This window comes from Capra hircus, chromosome 13 (genome assembly GCF_001704415.2).
Source record: "Capra hircus breed San Clemente chromosome 13, ASM170441v1, whole genome shotgun sequence".
Taxonomy (NCBI): Eukaryota; Metazoa; Chordata; class Mammalia; order Artiodactyla; family Bovidae; genus Capra; species Capra hircus.
Genome location: NC_030820.1, coordinates 38,758,014 through 38,775,684, shown reverse-complemented (window position 1 = coordinate 38,775,684; position 17,671 = coordinate 38,758,014). Strand labels below are relative to the sequence as shown.

At 45.8% G+C, this 17,671-nt stretch overlaps 1 protein-coding gene across 1 annotated transcript in view; it reads right to left on the bottom strand.

The window, feature by feature from the left end:
- The window catches only part of RIN2 (Ras and Rab interactor 2), a 204,280-nt gene that overhangs the window by 162,821 nt on the left and 23,788 nt on the right, over positions 1 to 17,671 (bottom strand). The window contains exon 2 of the mRNA XM_018057247.1: positions 8,431 to 8,541. The gene's annotated coding sequence lies outside the window, so the exon portion shown is untranslated. The remainder of the gene's footprint in view (positions 1 to 8,430; positions 8,542 to 17,671) is intronic.

Below are 17,671 nucleotides of genomic sequence, written 5' to 3'. Positions count from 1 at the left end.
CTTCTTGGGTCGCGCTAACCCAATGACTGAAATCTGCCCTGTATGATATGTTGTGTGAGCTCCTAAACACACATCTGCAGCTCCCTTTGCCAGTGAAAACAAAGCAATATTAGAACCAGCATTTGGGGCTCAGACGGTCCAGTCTCTGCATCCTGCATTTCATGCTACTATTTTCTATTCTGACTAACTTAGCAAAATGTGTCATTTACCAAGACTTGAAGAGATCAGTCATCATTCCAAGTTACCCATCAGAAAGGCATTTTATAAACATGTCTGGTTTTCCATAATTTATTGATCATATATTTCCAAACATCAAATTTTCTAAAACATGCAGAACCACATCACAGATAATAAAGACAAGGTATTATTTTCCAGTTGATTTTTTTGGCAGTATTTTTGGTTATAAAATTATGATACAATGAATCATATGGACATTCAAATTTAATGCTTTTGGTAAGTCTGGAATAACTTTTTTTGCCAAAAAGAGCAATACAAATTTGTTACAGAAAAATTAGAAAACAAATTAGCAAAATAAATTGCTTAAAACTATCGTTCTATTTGTTAATCCTCTGTAGTGCACCCTTCCAGAAGCTTTATGAATGCATCTGTCTCTACTTCCTTACTGGGTTTTATTTCATTTTGTAATGCTTATTATATCCTGTTATCTACTGTGTATTTATTTGTTCAATTATTTATTGTCTGTTTCTCCCACTTCTATGCATCTGTTCCTTCCTTTTAAGAGAATAGACAACTTCTTGGGGGAAAGCACTTTGCCCCTTTTGTTCACTACTAACTGCTCCCCCACCCCCAGACTCAAATAGTGCTTGATGCCTATTAGGAGTTATAAAGGCTTAGTGAATGAATGAAACAACGAACAGCTGATGCTCACTAACTATTTGGAAAAGTGAAAGCTGGTAAGCACAACCTGGCCGACGTCAAGGAGATGGCAAGTAGGTGAGAAGGTCTTCCTTCTCCTTCTCATCATTCTGATTCCTTCTGCTGTTGACTAAATCAGCCCATTAATTCTTGTTTGAATTCAGTATATGTAGCTACAGGCATGGATTTGGTTCATGTTCACAATGTGAGAGGAGAAGGCAATGGCACCCCACTCCAGTGTTCTTGCCTGGAAAATCCCATGGACAGAGGAGCCTGGTGGGCTGCAGTTCATGGGGTCGCACAGAGTTGGACACGAAGTGACTTAGCAACAGCAGCACAATGTGAGAAGTTACAGAAAGAAGAGAGACGTGAAGCAGAGGTGAGTCTACAATCAGGGTCAGTGTCAGGGGGCAAGAGCAGGGGCCTGCTGGACACAGGTGAGTCTGTGCTCTCAGTGCCAGAATGGGGACCACCCAGCTCTCCCAACCCTCTAGATCTGCCATGTGATCGGCCCGCCAGGGGCCTCCTGACCATACCCAGAGTGGAAGGCTGAGGGGGTGGAGAAACTTGTGCCTTAACTTAAGGAAGGGAGATACTGATAAGCTCTTTCATGTTTTTGTTTATGCAACATCTGGACACATTTTAATCACCAATTTCCCATTAACAGAGAAAAAGCGGTCAAGGAAGTATGCCTTCATTTAATAAAGAGCCACTGTGTCGTGACCAGACGACTTTTTCTGGCAAAAAATTCAAAGTCTGATCTTGCCCTTCGCTTTGATTCTTTTAGCAAGCATGTCCACGCTGTGAGACGATTTCTGGGCGCACCATCCTAATGGGGTGTGGGGGCTAGCCTTTCTTTAACTTTTTATTTGGACATAATTTCAAACTTCCAGAAAACATGGCAGGAGTCCAGAACCCTAACTCATTAATAAGGAGACAAAAGGACCCAAAATAAACATAAGAAAAGATCGGAAGAGACACACTGCCAAGAAGATAAGCCAATAGCTAATAAGCACATGAAAAGATGCTCGACATCCTTAGTTAGGAGGAAATGCTAAATCCACAGTAAGATGAGACTACACATCTATCAGAATGGCAAACAACAAAAAAGCTGACCACATCAACTGCGAGAATGGAAATGAGTCTCCCATTGTTGGTGGGGATGCAGTAAAATGGAGCAGCCTCTCTGGGAAACAGGTTTGCAGTTTCTTAAAGAACCAAATAAATACTCATTCTATGATCTGTAAACACTTAAGTACCTACCCAAGGAAAATAAAACTCTATATCCACATAAAGGATTATATGTGGATGTTCATAGTAGCATTATTCATAAAAATGGAACTGAAACCAATCCAAATGTCTATCAACTGTAGAATGGATAAACAAAACGTGATATGTCCAATCAAAGAAACACTCTTCCACAGTAAAAAGGAAACAAACGATGGGCATGCTGCAGTCAGGGATGGCTGAGTGAGAGCAGCCAGACGCCGTGTACGATTCCATTTGCATAACATTTCTAGCAAACTGTCAAAGTTTACTAAAACGCCCATACCTGTACACTTAAAATGGGTTAACTTTATGATACATAAATTAGATCCCAATAAACTAATTTTGGGCTTCCCTGGTGGCTCAGTGGTAAAGAATCCGTCTGCAATGCAGGAGACGCAGGTTCGATCCCTGGGTAGAGAAGATCCCCTGGAGAAGGAAATGGCAACCCACTCCAGCGTTCTTGCCTGGAGAATCCCATGGACAGAGGAGCCTGGTGGGCTACAGTCCATGGGGTTGCAAACAGTCAGACACAATTGAGCAACTAAACAACATCAAAGCTATTTTTATAAAGGGGAACATATTCTAAAGATTGCTCAGGATTGTGCTTTTTCTCTACTCAGAACTGTAACTTGAAGACGGTTTCATATCATCACCATAGTTCTACCTTTTTTGAAAAAATGAAAATGTTAGTCGCTCAGTCATGTCTGACTCTATGCAATCCCATGGACTGTAGCCCCCCAGGCTCTCCTGTCCCTGGAATTCTCCAGGCAAGAATACTGAAGTGGAAAGCCATTCTTCAGGGGATCTTTCAAACCAGGCCCTCTTGCATTGCAGGCAGATTCTTTACTGTTTGAGCCACCAGGGATGCTCTCTACCTTTATAAGTGGCTGTGTAATGTTTCACTGTATGACTGTGATGAAATTTAAATAAATAAATAGCCATGGACACACACACACACACAAATGCTCTCCTTTCTGCATTCTGTCCTAAGGTCTCAGAGGGATTTTGCTTCCACTGTGCTCAGATTTAAAAGCTACAAGACCCCCTCTTTCCATTCCCCAAACTGCCCGGCACCCCCATATCACATGCAAAGGTGCCTCACCCACATCCCCTTATCACTTGCTCTCCCATACATGCCACTTTTTGACTTAAAAAAAATCAACATTACTTTTGTTTTGATTTTCTTTTTTAAATCACAAATTACCTACTCCAAAATATCCATCCTCTGGTACCCGTGGCTCTCTTTGATCTGAGGACAGACAGCAGAAGCATGTCTGGGTAGGCCAGAAGACCAAGGAGCTATTGCCTTGCGATGATCCGTGGCAATGATGAGTGGGAGTTGGTGGATGAATGCCCCGTGTCCTTACACCCCAGCTGCCCACAGTGGTCAGAGGCTTGTGAACACAACTGCTCCCCTGCTGCATCTCACCTCTCCTCTCCCCCTGCATCCTTCCCACCCAAAAGGATGGCAGTGGTACTTTCTGCCTGGTCCTTGTGCATTCACGAAGATGGAAATCAGCCATAAAGTCCACAGGCATGTCAGCAGCATTCACAACGCACATGCTGGCATGGATGAGTTAATTAGAAAGCTCTGTTGGGCCAAATAGGGTACCATCACAAAGACCCTAGAGCAAGTCTTGTTTGAAATAGGGTACCACCGTGAAGACACTAGAGTATAGTCGTGCTTGCTTGGCCAACATGCGAACACAGTATAAATAACTTATGAGTGTTTGGAAACACGTTTAATCATTTGAGGCTTAGGTTTCTGCCGCAGACCTCCACTACGGGGCCAAGAACACAACTGTCAAGCCACCCTTAGCAGATGCTTTATGACTTAGAACTCACAAAAAGCATCAGATGGCAAGTCTTTTCCGTGCTCACTTGGAAAAAGCCCTGTAAATTTATGGCTGCTAATTCCAACCAACATAAAAGCATCGCCTCCTCTCCTTCCAGCTTCAACTGTATTCGTGCCAGATGGGAGAGCCAAGGTACCAAGAGGCAAAGAAATGACATTTTCACCAAACTCAGAGCACTCTACCCAATTGTAGGAAACTATACACTTCAGTGTAATTAACAATTTAGTCATCCCACTGGCTGCTCTTATTTCATTCTGACGCACTTGAGCAACTGGTATGTGCTGATGCCAAGTGAAACCATTTCAGGCCGCTGCCGGGGAGGTAGTGGTTGTCACTGAGGGAGCCCAACAACCCCAGACGCCGCCTGAGTCCAGCAGAAGCGAAGCTGTGATACCAGAAGGGGCAGTAATTGCCCACAAAGGGCTGAGCCCCCAAGGTTTCCAGAACCCAGGGCTGTGTAGCTTCTAATAACCACATCATATGGCTTCCCTGATGGCTCAGTGGTAAAGAACACAGAATATGAAGGTTTGCTCCCTGGGTGGGGAAGATCCCCTGGAGAAGGAAATGGCAACCCACTCCAGAATTCTCGCCTGGAGAATCCCATGGACAGAGGAGCATGGCGGGCTACAGTCTATGGGGTCACAAAGAGGCAGACACGACTCAGGGACTGAGCGTGAGCACACAGAATATCATTGAAGACTTGGGGTTTTGCCCAGAGTTAGAACCAAAACTGCCACTGGAAAAAGCCCTTAAATTTCAGCTTGTCTTTGCCCAATTTGACAGAAGCAGAGGCTGCATAAGACAGGGACTTCTGGATTCTGACCAAAGCCAAAGCCAACAGTAGACATCCCACACCCAAGACAGGTGGAGTTCACTGCTCGGCCTCTTGACTCGGCATGGCCGTGTGACTGGCATTATCAATACGATCACACAGGAGCACCAGTGAAGAAGTCTCCGCATTTCTGCCTGCACCCCTGCCTCTCCCATGGTCATGAGAAGAGCTGCTCTTGGGCTGCCACTGCCCTCAAGCCTAGATTTAGAATGCAGTCAGGCAGAACAGGCTTGAGCCCAGACCTGAGTGAGAGGCCTTGCTGGATCAAGTTGGAAGCAGTGGTCCAGTTGAGCCCAGCCCGGATTAGCCACACCCCTCAACCCTCCCCACAAGGTCAGCAGAGTCGCCCAGCTGAGTCCACCCTAGATCACACCAGCTGCGGCCAACCTTTTCAGACTGTGCTGCATAAACCCTTATTATGGGCTTCCTTGGAGGCTCAGATGGTAAAGAATCTGCCTGCAATACAGGAGACCTGGGTTCGATCCCTGGGTGGGCACAACCCACTCCAGTGTTCTTGCCTGGAGAATCCCATGAACAGAGAAGCCTGGCAGGCTACAGTCCAGTTCAATTCAGTTGCTCAGTCGTGTCTGACTCTTTGTGACCCCATGGACTATGGCATGCCAGGCCTCCCTATCCATCAGCACTCCCAGAGTCTACTCAAGGGGCTACTCAATGAGCCTACTCAAGGGATTGCAAAGATCAGACACGACTGAACGACTAAGCACACAGCCTTGTTTCCACTGTATCTGAAGGCAATTTACCGCGCAAGATGAACTAATGCAGAGAACAGAGGGAAGTCTAGGAAGCCAGGAGTCCTGCTTGATACATTCTCCTTCCTCCCTTCCTTGGACAAATGGGGTAAGAAGAATTGCTTCTCCTTGGGCTTTCCTTGTGGCTCAGCAGGTAAAGAATCTGCCTGCAATGCAGGAGACGTGGGTTCAACCCCTGGGTTGGGAAGATCCCTTGGAGAAGGGAAAGGCTACCCACTCCAGTATTCTGGCCTGGACTATACAGTCCATGGGGTTGCAAAGAGTCGGACAGGACTGAGCAACTTTCACTTCGCTTCTCCTTATTACCAATAGGCTTCCAAGCTGCATCCTCCTATTGTAAGGAATGGGTATGATAGAGGAAAAGAAAGCCAGAAAAAAGAGGATGAAGAACAAGGAATATCTTCCATCCTCATGAAAGTGAAAATGTTAGCCGCTCAGTCATGATCGATTCTTTGGGACCGCATGGACTATAGCCTCGCCAGGTTCCTCTGTCCATGGGATTTTCCAGGCAAGAACACCGGAGTGGGTTGCCATTTCCTTCTCCAGGGGATCTTCCCGACCCAGGAATCGAACCCAGGTCTCCTGCATTGCAGGCAGATTCTTTACTGTCTGAGCCACTTAGGGGTTGGATGAGTTCCTCCCCATGAACCCACTTTAAATTCCTCCGCCAGCTGATGGCAGCACTTGCCTTTAACTAAACGTGAGCAGGGCCAGCAGCAGGCACCCTCCATGGATTATATTTGGTTCAGGACATTCTGCTTACTGAGAACCAGAGGGGGTACAAGAGGGGTGACTAGGTGAAGACATAAGGCCACCGATCCCATGAGCAAAGGCCACCGATCCCATGACGGAGATGACAGCACACACGACAGGTCACATTTCAACATTCATACCGAAGTCAGTTCTCCAGCGTCACACATCTGAAAATACTTTCCAGTTGAATAACAACCCACAGAGAAATAGTAACGCAGAGCCCCGCTGGTTCCTGTTATTTAGTTTACTGTTGCGTCTTGTGGAAGCTGTTTATTTATGAAAGTGAGACCCAAAGATGTTTCATCTCACAGGAAAAACAAAGGAAGAGACAAAGAAGCCCTGACCTCAAAAGACAGCCCCTTAGCCCCAAGATAAGACTTCAGTGTTTATACCTGGAATTCTGCACTTCCTTATGTTACCCTCTTCCTTCTCAAGAAAATTCATACTTCCTGCTCCTTGCTGTTGATTTAGCTTACATTTATCCAGTGTCTGCTACAGATTAGAGCCTGTGCTAAAAAAAAAAATGAAGAACAGGAGACACCGATCAGGCTCTGGCCTCACAGAGCCTGAAGTCAAACATGGGCAACACAGAAACGTGAACATCACTCCACATGCTATGAATCTCATGTAACATGAGCAGAGACCATGAGTCTAAGCTCTTGGGGGGAGGGTTGGGGGGGAAGCAGTCAGCCTCATGAGAGGACTGTGTGCTTAAGGCAGGACCCCAGGGCTTAGCTAAGGGGCTTCCCAGGTGGTGTGGTGGTAAAGAATCTGCCCGCCAGTGCAGGAGATGCAAGAGACACAGGTTTGATCCCTGGGTGGGGAAGATCCCCCGAAGGAGGAAACGGCAACCCACTCCAGTATTCTTGCCTGGAAAATGCCGCCGACAGAGGAGCCTGGTGGCTACAGTCCATGGTGTTTCAAAGAGTCAGACATGACTCAGCCATTGAGCATGAGCACCGAGTTTAGCTAGGATTCAAATTAAGAAAACAGAGTCACAGCAAACTATACGTACGTAAATCTAGTTCTCCAAAGCTGTGTTTGCTGGTCTGCCTGCTTCAAACGGTCTCCCTTCTCTGAGCAGAGCTGTGTTTGAAGGGCAGCTCCTGGTCCAGAAGGAATGGGCACTGGGGTCAGAGTTCATCTCACAAGCTTGGCATCAGAGGGCCCTGGGTTCACATCCCAGCTCGTCATCTGGCCTTGGGTGAGTCACTTTGTCCCAGTTCCACCCGGCAGCTCAAGACTGGAGGCTGGAGCCACCTGAAGTCCCCCTCACATATCAGTGGGGCCTGGGGGGTGGCTATTGACTGGAAACCACCGTCCCCCACCCGCACACAGGGTCTGGGCGCCTCACAGCGTGGCAGCCGGTCTCGCCAGCAAGCCTGCCCCAAGCCTGAGAGCCAGCCGGGAGCCACATCGGTTTTGCTGCTCTCAGCTTCGGAGCCACTCAGTGTCACCTCTGCTGCCTTCTCTGTGAAGGCGGTCACCGAGTCCCCACCCAGATTCCAGAAAGGAGAAAGCAGACGTCCCAGATTGAGGGGGCCCAGGGAAACTGTGATCCCCCATAGTGAACCACACAGATGTCCCTCTGATGTTCATCCCTTTTGTACAGAGATCTATGATTCCATGAAAAAAAAAAAAAGATGAAAAGTGGGGATGGGAAGAGAGGTGAGTGGGGAATGTACCTGAAAGAGGAAAAAGGCTTTTCGGTTGGGACGGGGCCACCATCAGGACTGTCTACTCTCAGTAACCAACCAGCTTCGGTGTTCTCATTTCTGAGATGAGAACGAAATGAGTTAACCCACTGAAGGGCCGAGTCTGCCACACAGTTGGAGCTCTCTTACTCTGAACGCTTACAGTGAGCTGTCCTGACCTTGGTTCGGCCCTGCTGCTTACTGCATCATGACAGGGTCCCTTAGGTACCTGAAAATAGGCAAGCAGCCTCCCTGACCCTTCCAGAGAGAGGTACCATCCACAGCAGCGTGCCACACTAGAGCACACAGGTTCCTATGCACAGAAGAATTTGGAAAAGAGAATCCAGGGCCTTGGGCACGAGGCTTTAGTTATCACTTACCCTTCAAGCCAGCATCTCTCAGTCCAGCCTCCACCTGCTCACCATCCTGAAAGGGCTTGAATGGGTATCTTCCCCAGTGGAAGGTCAGAAGTCCGCAGGTCCTTTCTTCATCTGCAATACACGGAGTTGGCCGTTTAGTGTCTTATATGCATTTTTTTTTAACGCCAAGGGCTTCCCTGGTGGCTCTGTGGTAAAGAATCCGCCTGCCAATGCAGGAGACACGGGTTCAATTCCTGATCTGGGAAGGTCCTATGTGCTGCCGCACAAATAAGGCCATGCGCCGCAACTATTGAGCCTGTGCTCTCGAGCCTGGGAGCTGGAATTACTGAAGCCCACAAGCCCTGGAGCCCTAGCTCAGCAACAAGAGAAGTCATGGCAATGAGAAGTCTCCATATCGAAACCAGAGAAAAGTCCGAACAGCAATGAAGGCCTAGTGGAGCCAAAAAGAAACATAAAAAATTTTTTTAAATGCCACAGAAACTACCCAGGGACTTGCCCATCACTTGGCTGGGAGGGACTGCTGAGAGCCAAGGTACAGTCATCCTCAGTATCTGCAGGGGGGTGGCGGGGTGGATCCAGGAGGTGCAGATACCAAAACCCACCATGCCTAAGTCCCTTATCCTTATTAAAACGGTGCAGTAGTAGGTGAATGAAAGTGGCCCCATACTGGTAGTTCTGTATCCACAGATTCAACTACCCGTAGACCCAAATTTTGTGAAACTGAATCCAAGGACGCGGAGGGCAGGCTTACAGGATGGAGGGCAGACTGTACGGCTAAGAGCCTTTCCTTCCTGTTTTGATCCCTTTTCCCACCTCCTGGTCAGGTTATGAACAGGGGATTTGCCTTACTAGAATGTTGTTTATATCCTTACGCTGATGCTCAGATTTCTAAAACTCCAAATAGTCTTCTGTGGTAAAAAATAAAAGTAACTATTAACAAGGATCCTGTCTTCTCCATCAATCAAGTGACAATTTGTTCCTTTACCCCTTGCATTGCATCTGTTCCAACAATTTAAAGAGTCTTGCAATCTGCAAGTGTAGGATTTGGAGATGAAACTAAGTGCAACATGAAATTCTCAAAGGACCCCGTATCTTTTTTGTCCTGTCAACACCCTAGCCTTTACAGAATTACGTAAGTCCATGAATGCAGTCATCTTGCTTACAAACAAACAGAAAACAAAACACAAACACCAAATCAAGGCTCAAGTTTCCTTTAGCAACCTAAAATCCACAGACAAACAGATGGATAAAGAAGATGCAGACAGCAGCCCACCAGGCTCCTCTGTCCATGGAATTTTCCAGGCAGGAATACTGGAGTGGGTCGCCATCGCCTTCCCCAGGGGATCTTCCCAACCCAGAGATCAAACCCTGGTCTCCTGCATTCCAGGCAAATACTTTACCATCTGAGTTACCAGGGAAGTCACGGATGTGGTACATACAGACAATGGAATATTACTCAGCCACCAAAAAGAGTGACTAGTCTGCAGCAGCAGGGACGGACCTAGAGATTAGCATACTAAGTGAAGGAAGTCAGACAGAGAGCCACCATCTGATACCACTCATATGCGAAGTCTAAAACATAAGTGAACTTACTCACAAAAGAGAAACAGACTCACAAATATAGAAAACAAACCAACAGTTACGAAGGAAGGAGGGGAAAGGAATAAATAAGGAACTTGTGATTAGCAGGTACCTGCTGCTATATATAAAACAGGTAAACCACAAGAACCTACTGCACAGCAGAGGCTATTATATTCAATACCTTGTAATAACCTATACTAGAAAAGAATCTGAAAAAGAATATGTATAACTGAATCACTTTACTGTATACCTGAAACTAACATAACATTGTAAATCACCTACACTTCAAAAAAAAGAAAAGTATGTTACTTGAATCTTTAAAAAAAAAAAAAAAAGGTTGAAAAGAACAGGCTGCCATAAAACACTGTTCCATAATCCTAGTAAATTGGGAAATGTGGAGTTACACAGAGTAAAACAGGTTACTTTGTTGCAAGATTTCTAGGGTCTCTCTGAATATGACCTGGAAGAGTTTAAGTATGTTCCAGCACTTATCTTCCAAATTTTTCTGCATCTAGAGCCAGACATCCTGGAATGTGAAGTCAAGTGGGCCTTAGAAAGCATCACTACAAACAAAGCTAGCTTTTCCAGTGGTCATGTATGGCTGTGAGAGTTGGACTGTGAAGAAGGCTGAGTGCTGAAGAATTGACGCTTTTGAACCGTGGTGTTGGAGAAGACTCTTGAGAGTCCCTTGGACTGCAAGGAGATCCAACCAGTCCATTCTGAAGGAGATCAGCCCTGGGATTTCTTTGGAAGGAATGATGCTAAAGCTGAAACTCCAGTACTTTGGCCACCTCATGCGAAGAGTTGACTCATTGGAAAAGACTCTGATGTTGCGAGGAATTGGGGGCAGGAGGAGAAGGGGACGACAGAGGATGAGATGGCTGGATGGCATCACTGACTTGATGGACGTGAGTCTGAGTGAACTCCGGGAGATGGTGATGGACAGGGAGGCCTGGCGTGCTGCGATTCATGGGGTCACAAAGAGTCGGACACGACTGAGCGACTAAACTGAACTGAACTGAAAGAGATTTTGTTCGTGAACACCTCAGGGTCAAGCCAGCTGTGAAAGACGGTGACCTGGCATATTTTTTCTTCCTCTCTTTTTCTTTCCTTTCTTCCTCTCCTTTTCTTTAATTGTTAGGGAAAGGCGTTGCCATCTCTCTCTCTAGAGGAAAGGCTAGAGAGGATGCTACAAAGCCAACTGTGCTACGGCCATCAGAGGAAGACCCCTGATGGCTGGGCCATCCAGTAGAGCAGCCTCCAGCCCTGCATGGCTATGGGTCACCCGAGCCATGCAGAGTCCGAGTTGAGATGTATAGAAAACAGACACCAAGTTCTGAAGACAGTACAAAAAGTAAAATACCTCATTAACAATTTTTTACACAGACCTCATGTTGAAATATTTGATACACTGAATTAAATAAAATATATTATTAAAATTCATTTAACCTGTTTAACATTTTTTTAATATAACCACTAGAAAATTTAGAATGACATGTGGCTCCCTCTACATTTTTATTGGACAGCATTTCTCTATGGAATAGCCCTCAAGGCCTTACTGGCTTCTGGTACACCAGAATACAGTTGGTGTACTTGCTGTCTTCTGAATACACGCATACACAAAGACACACACACACATACACACAGACACAGAGACACACACAAAGACACACACATGGAGGATGCTTAGCCTAAAACCCCTTGTTCTTTGATGCCAGCTCCTGCTACAATCCGAGCTTTCCTTTAAGCTCCATCTCAAAACAGAGCAGGTCATGGCTGGCATGTATGAAGACCTGACGACATGCCAGGCACTGCACCATGTACTATCCCCCTGACTCTCTTAAGCCATCCCAGCAGCTGCATGAAGAGAGTAGCAACAGATTGTCAATTTGCAGCAGGACAAAGTGAAGTGACCTGGTATTGTCGGATTGGGCTTCCCTCATAGCTCAGTTGGTAAAGAATCCTCCCGCAACGCAGGAGACCCTGGTTAGATTCCTGGGTCGGGAAGATCCGCTGGAGAAGGGATAGGCTACCCACTCTAATATACTTGGGCTTCCCTGTGGCTCAGCTGGTAAAGAATCTGCCTGCAAAGCGGGAGGCCTGGGTTCAATCCCTGGGTTGGGAAGATCCTCTGGAGAAGGGAAAGGCTACCCACTCCAGAATTTTGGCCTGGAGGATTCCACGGACTGTAAAATCCATGGGGTCGCAAAGAGCTGGACATGACTGATCAACTCTCACTTCCACTTTAGCACATGAGCTGCTCATGGCAAAACCCAGACTTGTCATCACTGTCCCTGCCTTTAACCCCCTTGGTGGTCCTCGCCCCCTCCCCACGTCTGCTCTGGGGTCCTGGGTATCACGCTCCCTCACTCCTTTGAAGCCTCACTGCACTTGGTTAATACATCTTAGTTTACATACATTTCCACAGCATGAATCACTATGTTGTACTATTACAATCTCAGTTTTCTCTGAAGACCAGGATGACCTCTGCTATTGCTTGAGTCTTCACAGAAAATGGCACTTTGCTGCCTCCGTGACTGTTTGACTAATATACAGCGTATTATATATTATACCTGAATGTCCTCCTCTCAGAACCTTTTACAAATTACAAACTTTTGCTGGTGAAAGGGGAATAAGGGAAATTGATGTGGACGCCCACTGCTGACAAGCAGAATAAAATTAGGGGGAGGGCTTCCCTGGTGGTCCAGTGGTTAAGAACGCACCTGCCAATGCAAGGGACACTTGGGTTCGATCCCTGGTCAGAGACGATCCCATGGGCAGCAGAACAACTGCGCTCACACACCTTGACTACTGAGCCTGAGCGACCTAGAGCCTGTGCTCTGCAACGAGAGAAGCCACTGTAACGAGAAGCCCACACACGGCAGTTAGAGAGCCCCTGCTTGCTGCAGCTGCACACACTTGCAGGCCCTTGCTTGCTGCAACCAGAGAGCCAGCCATCTGAAACCGCACAGCCAAAAATAAATAAATAAACTTGCTTGCTGCACACACTTGCAGGCCCTTGCTTGCTGCAACTAGAGAGAGCCCATGTGCATCCATGAAGGCCCGGCACAGCCAAAAACAAATAAATAAGAATCACGACCTGAAGTACTTCAAATCACTAAAAATTAGAAAGAAACTGGGGGCCAAAGAGAGCAGCTGGGTGTCTGTGGTTCCCTCCGGCAGGACCACCTCTAAATGCCTTCGTAGTTTCTCTCTTTCAGCTCACACTGTCAGTTTGACCCTGTCCTTAACCTTGTGCCCAGAAGGCATCCTGTCCCCTACCTCCCTGACCACAGAAAATTGCCTGAGAAGAAACTGATGGGGGAGGGAAGGAAAAAATGCAAGGAATTAGAGTAATTACGGGTATTTCCAAAGCAAGAACATTTCTGGTAAGTTCATAAGGCTCTTCATCCTTTAGCTATTTTGTTGTCGAAATGGGCACCCCCCAAAAAGTCAGAACGAAGATCCCCTAGAAGTTACAATACCTATGAAAATTACGGATTCAACCATGTTATTTTCTATTCCCTTTCCAAAGACTTTTGTGTAATGGAGAAATTTTAGATGTTTCCAATTGCTTTACTTTTTTTATTTTTTGCTTTAAAACAGACTTACTGGTTAACTTTCCTTATGCAATGATCTCAGTTTTTCCCTCAGAAGCCAGCTTGCCATGACTTCATGAAATTTTTCTCACTTCCGTGGAAAAACATCCAAAGATGGGGCACACCTTCTCTTCTGTGGATCATTTCATTCTGATATGTATTCTTGCAAAGAATGAGCCAAGAATTCTGTTGCCCTTTGATGATCTAAACCTTCCCACTGTACTAACTCACTAAATTAGATTCCTTGATCTTTGCTTAAATATGTAAGATTAAATTAAATAAGATCAACAAGATTGTTTTGAATAATCTTCTCAAATAGGTTCATTGTTTTGGAAACATTCTCTCTTCAGAAATGACCAGCAGGTCTAGGAATGCATATATATCCATGATAATTCTGTAAGCATTTCTATTTCTGTCCTGCCAATTAAGGAAAGGGGCCAGTAAGAACACTTGTTTATTCATTTTAACGAACATTTGCTGGATTTTGCTCAGGGTCTCAGCTGGACACTGCAGGGACACAAACAGGGTCCTGTTTTTAAATGTGGGTATCTCAAACGGATGCAGAAGATGAGGGTAGCTTCAATCAGGAGGCAGGAAGAGAGGCATTTTAGAGAAAACCACTTGGTCAAAAGCAGATGTGCCAAGGTCAAAGCATTAGGATCCTCATTGGCCCTGGGAGGACTGGGGAAGGAAGCAGATAGGCAGCCCAGGAAAAGGGCCTGGACCAAGGGGAGGGGGGGCTTCCACTGTACAATGTAAACAGCAGAGCTACTGAAACCTGTTGCAGGGTGGGCTGCTGGAGGTGGAAGGGCCTCTTAAGGCAAATAATGAAGACCTGAACGATGGACTACGACCTTGGACTAGGCAAGATGGTACCAGACACGAGAGCTGTTATGGAAGACTGCTGCTGTATATGAGGAAGCTCTAACAGGCCCCCAGAGAGGACAAGGAAGCCTCGAGAAGCAGCGGGTGTGGGCGGGTAGAGGATTAGTACATTTTTAGATAAGCTGAGTCTAAGTTGAAAAGTCCAGCGCTAGTTGAAAAATTAAGAGGAATACATGTGTATTTCTGTTTCAGGACAGAAAGTCCCCTCCCCCTAAACCCACAGATACACATATCTGTGTATATCTCTACACACAGATAGAGAGTGAAGGAAGAGTGGTCACAGCCGCCCTTGTGATCAACAAGCCAGGGGTCAAGTTTCCTGTGTGGGAAGCAGGCATCCTGACCACTGGCCTTACTAAGACGAGAGGAATTGCCGGTTTGAGTGGGTGTTGGATTTTTTTAAAAATATAATTATTTTATTAGAGTATCAGTTCAGTTCAGTTCAGTCACTGAGTCATGTCCAACTCTTTGTGACCATATGGACTGCAGCACACCAGGCCTCCCTGTCCATCACCAATTCCCAGAGTTTACTCAAACTCATGTCCATTGAGTCGGTGATGCCATCCAACCATTTCATCTTCTGTCATCCCCTTCTCCTCCTGCCTTCAATCTTTTCCAGCTTCAGGGTCTTTTCAAGTGAGTCAGTTCTTTGGCACCAGGTGGCCAAAGTATTGGAGTTTCAGCTTCAGCATCAGTCCTTTCAATGAATATCCAGGACTTATTTCCTTTCAGATTGACTGGTTTGATCTCCTTGCAGTCCAAGGAACTCTCAAGAGTCTTCTCCAACACAGTATAGTGGGTTCACAATGTAGCGATAATTACTGCGTATACATATATCCCCTCTTTTGGGGATTTCCTTACCATTTAGGTCACCACAGAGCACTGAGTAGAGTTACTTGTGCTATTCAGTTATCATTAGTAATTTATTTTATATATATCAATATATATATGTCAATATCACTTTTCCAATTCACCCTACCACACTCCCCACCCCCCATTTACCCCTTGGTATATTTGTTTTCTATGTCTGTGTCTCTGTTTCTGCTTTGTAAACAAGATTGTCTGTACTTAATTTTTCAGATTCTACATAAATACATTAACATATTTGCTTTTCTCTTTCTGGCTTACTTCACTCTGTATGACGGTCTCTAGGTCCATCCACGTCTCTGCAAATGGAACAATTTTGTTCCTTTTTCGTGGCTGAGTAATATTCCATTTATATATATATACACCACATCTTCTTTATCCATTCATCTGTTGATGGACATTTAGGCTGTTTCCATGGGTCTATGATTATTTCACTTTTGGAGGATTTGGTCTGAGGTTCCAAAGGGCAGACTTCCCTGGTGGCTCAGACGGTAAAGTGTCTGCCTACAATGCGGGAGACCTGGGTTTGATCCCTGGGTCGGGAAGATCCTCTGGAGAAGGAAATGGCAACCCACTCCAGTACTCTTGCCTGGAAAATCCCATGGATGGAAGAGCCTGGTAGGCTACAGGCCATAGGTCGCAAAGAGTCGGACACGACTGAGCGACTTCACCTCACCTCCAGGGGGCAAGGGGTGGATTCTAAAGCATGGTGACTGCTCCATTAGGAATGAAATCTCATCCCAGCCCTCTCTTTGAAGTTACTTCTCTCTGTTGTGACCCAGGCTATTAGACAAGTTGTTCACCACGCAGCCAATGCAGGAGCCACCCAACCCTGGGCTTCATCAGAAAGCTTAAGACTGGTACCCATGTTCTCAGTTCCTGCATTTATAAGGGTTATCGAATTCAAGGACAAGCTGAACAATTCTCCCAAGAATTCTCGTGTCACTTACTTTTGCAAAAGGCAGTAGATATTTAAAGATCTAAAACTACAAAGAAAAAAACCACCTGAGGATGACTCAGTTCTTTTCCAGTGGAAAGGTTAGTTTACAAGGTACATTTAGAGAGCAACCTAATTCTTCTTAAAAGAGACATGTTCTGGGCTATTAATGTTCTCTTTATAAATCTGCCAAAACAAAACTACTGAAAAGGGCGCTAGTAGTAAGGAACCCACCTGCCAATGCAGGAGATGTAAGATATACGGACTCGATCCCTGGGTTGAGAAGATCCCCTGGAGAACGGAATGACAACTCACTCCAGTATTCTCTCCTGCAAAATTCCATGGACAGAGGAGTCTGGCAGGCTGCAGTCCATAGGATCGCAGAGTCCGAAGTGTCAGACCAACAGACACACACCCACCCATACACAAGGTATTAGGCTAGTTACTCCTCCTCTAACACAGTCCTTTCTTCTGACACTCTGCTCATTCTGGGTATCCATCACTGCCTAACAAATCACACAAGACTTGGTGGCTGAAAACAGCCAGCATTTTATTATCTGGTTTCCGAGGGTCTGGAATTCAGGTAGGGCTCATCCTCTAAGGTAATACAGTGTTATTTCACCACATTCTACTGCTTACAAGTGAGACTCAAACCTAGCCAGATGCAAAGGGAAGAGAGTAGAGTTCACCCCTGGATGGGGTGGGAGGATAGAGAAAACAGGCACAGTGGTGATGATGGTGTGTCTGTCTTTGGGGAAATACAGTGTCCCCCAGCCTAGAGTTAGCTTGTACAGCAGATGTCTCATTTAAGGAAGCCATGGACAGTCTCGTTTCCTAGGTAAATCAGACAAAGCATTTCTAAGGTGTTTGTAACACAGAGGAGGGGAAGAAAGCATCAAATCTGTGGGTGTTTTTTTGTTTTTTTAGCCCATATGCAACTTTAATTTAAGCTCCAATACTTTGGTCACCTGATGCGAAGAGCTGACTCATTAGAAAAGACCCTTATGCTGGGAAAGATTGAAGGCAGGAAGAGAAGGGGATGACAGAGGATGAGATGGCTGGATGGCATCACCAACTCAATGGACATAAGTTTTAGTAAACTCCCGGAGATGGTGAAGGACAGGAAAGTCTGGCGTGCTGCAGTCCATGAGGTCACAGAGTCGGACACAACTGAGCAACTGAACAACAGCAAATGCACCTTTAAAGAATACAACACTTGGAAAGCACTTCGTGAACTATAAAATACAGCCTAACTTGTGGTCGTTCAAAGCAGTTTGGAAAAGTCTCTAAAGTTCTATATCTCTGAAATTCTGACATATTATCAATGGAGATGACACTCTCCTTGGCAAGTTTTAACTACTTAACAAATACC